At 32.3% G+C, this 3,084-nt stretch overlaps 1 long non-coding RNA gene across 1 annotated transcript; it reads left to right on the forward strand.

Moving 5' to 3' along the window:
* The first annotated feature begins 766 nt into the window (after positions 1–766).
* On the forward strand, positions 767–2,833 carry LOC138139379 (uncharacterized). Its single transcript, XR_011162276.1, has 3 exons — positions 767–1,395; positions 1,456–1,628; positions 1,684–2,833. It is a non-coding gene; the product is annotated as an uncharacterized lncRNA (long non-coding RNA).
* The last annotated feature ends 251 nt before the right edge of the window (positions 2,834–3,084 follow it).

Raw genomic sequence — 3,084 nt, forward strand, 5'->3', positions numbered from 1 at the left:
TTCCAATGGGTAAAGTGAAAACTATTTAGAATCAAAATTCTATAATAGTCACATTCAAACTTTTTAGAAAATGAGGATGATCCAACCAGGTCTATTATTCATGGAAATTACGAAAAAAGAATTCCCGAATTGACTTCCTACATCACCAATTCGCCAATTCCTTACCAGATATCCGGTGACCAAATACATTTTCAAACTTCAAAAGAAAGTAACCAGTTTTCTGTTGAAAAAATCAAATGCCGTGTGAAATTATTCTCAAAATTAAAAGGTAAAGTTTTGGGGGATGAGGCAATAAATTTTTGTTTGGCACAATCGAAAAAAAGAGATGTTAAACCAAAAGGGCATAAATACACTACAGAAAATAAAATCTTGGTATTGGCGTTTTACAAACAGTCTAGGATGAGAGCTTATTCAAAATTAAGAGAATTTTTGCACTTCCTACGCTGTAGAAATGTATAAGATGTTGAAAATAAAAAATATCAAAATAAACCCGATTTTTATTATCTTTTTTAAATTATTAAATAATAAAAATAAAGTAATAATGGAAAACATCCAATAGGCTATGGAATATTGCACCGTCCACAACTCAACAGATGACGCCACATTTGCTGCTCAAAAAAAATCAAGGGACTTTGCATTCTATTTGTCTTTATTTTATCTATGCATTTCTTTTAGATTTTATTTTCTAAAACTAATTGAATTCAAAATGTATACATATTGTTCTCCTGAAACTCAGCTTCATTAATTTAAAATTAGTGTAGTTCTTCTACGTTTCTAAAGTTTAAAAACAAGGATTATTTACTTTGCCGCATAGTATGTGGGAAAAATTCACCGTCGCACAGTCGCTGTAAAAACAAAGTTTCATGTGACGTGAACAGTGCCTATTTGCAAAGTTTCCATCACAGGAGGCCAAAAAGTTATTTTTTGTGGAATGGGCATAAATCAGAATTTAATAGTCTATCCAAATCTGCGAAAAAATATAATATTCAATTGTTTTAATTTAAAGGAAATGAACGCAATAAAGGATAATGTAGTTTAGTTATTGAGAATTACAGAAAGTGTTCTTCCCCAACTTCAATGCAAGTGTTAACCCTCCGTTGCATATTTCCAAATGCATTTTCCAACATCTGAACTGTTATAGCGTTGCATTAGAAATTGCCTCTTGCAGTTCTTCAAGATTGTGCGGGATATTTTTAAAAATGGTGTTTTTGAGATATGGGAAAATGAAAAAATCTAGAATTGTTAGGTCTGGACTTCGAGGCGGAAGTTGAATTACTTGATCATCATAAAACTCGTGAATTCGAGCCATAGATTTCCTTGTCTTGTGAGCCGATGCATTGTTCTGTTGAAAGTACCCATGTAGAAGTTCGTCATCATGAAGATTTTGGAAAAAAGGTTCGAGTAAATTATTTCGATATCTCGCGGGATTTATCGTTCCTTCAAAAAAAAGAACAGGTCCAAATATGCGTCTTCGGGAGACCGCTAGCTAAACACCAACTTTCTGCGGATGGAGAAGCGATTGAACAAACTCATGAGGATTCATTAAAGACCAAATTCGCATATTTCGTTCGTTTACATATCCAGAGAGGTGAAACCGTGATTCGTCGGAAAAGAATGTTAAATCTAAGGTATTGTTGTTATATAGATTATTTAAAAACCACTGACAATATCTTATTCGTACAGGAAAATCTCGTGGGAGTAGCTCTTGAATGACGGTAATTTTATAGGGATGAGGATTTAAATCTTGTTTTCATATTTTGTGACAAGTTCCATCTCTTGACCCAACCTGCGGAGAGGTTTTTTAGGAGACTGCTCCATTCTCGCTGCAACATCTGCCACAATCTCAGGAGTTCTTTTTTTGGGCGCTCCGCTACCGGCTTTTCGACCAACAGTCCCAACACTACGAAATTTGTTGGACCAATTTTTGGTAATCTACAGGAAAATTAGGGAATGCGTTTTGAAAATCATTAACGCAGTGCTCTACAGAATACTTCCATTCGCCATTCTCTTATCGTTCAGCGTTTTTAAAATAACTCTCAGTAATAAAAATTTTATGTTCTAAATCAAACATTTTGAAACGTCACTTTGACAATACAAATTTTAAATCAAATTGTCAACAGTCAGTAGTGCCAACCAAATTGAAAATTCACAGCCAACTGTAATTTATAATTTAAATGATCGCACGGTATGTGTAATTGCAACATACATATTGCATTTAAAACAAAAATCTGAGTATTAACATTAAAATGTAAATACATATTATCAAAAAAATGTACCTACCTACTAGTGTTTTAAAATGTATCAGTTTATTCAAATTGACAATGCAAAATGTAAACAAAAAATATATGTGCAACAATTTATACGAATCATTAATTTATCAGAAACATTTTAATGCGGAAATTTATTATGATGTAGTATTCTTTATAATGTAAATTTTTGTATAAATTGTCGTTTTGATCATTAAATGTTTTTAAATAAGTATGTATGATGTATACCTATAGTGTAGCGGCAATGTTCCGTTTGTCAGTAGACGAATATCACGATGTAGTAGCACGAGTAGCACGATTACAATTTTTATTATTTTTATAGACGTGTCATGACTTACATCTTTGCACTAACAACGACTTTTTTAATTTCTACTACTACTAAGTATTGTTAAATATAAATTCGCCAATATAAATCACACATGTAAGAGCGAAACAGAAAATCAGAATTAACATAATAACCTTTTACCAAAATGTTTTCTTTTGTTGTACCGAAGCAGTGTTTCCTAAAGAAATTGCTTCATTAAAATGGACTATTCTCATGACATTTACAGAGCAATTGTGTAGAAATAAAATTCCATGAATTCATGTATGTATTTTACTTGTTATAAAAATTTCTCTAACAAGTCAATTTGTATTTTTAACTGGCAGCGCGAGAGGCAGCAGCTTAAACCCGAAATTCTGCAAATTGGACCACAGGTTATTTGTAACCTTCTGAACAAATTGGAGATCGTTGGATTATTTGTCAGGAATATGGTGAAGCTCATTGGAAGAATTTAGTTGGGTGATATACAGAGTGAATAAACCGAAAAACGAGATG

Source organism: Tenebrio molitor, chromosome 1 (genome assembly GCF_963966145.1).
Source record: "Tenebrio molitor chromosome 1, icTenMoli1.1, whole genome shotgun sequence".
NCBI lineage: Eukaryota > Metazoa > Arthropoda > Insecta > Coleoptera > Tenebrionidae > Tenebrio > Tenebrio molitor.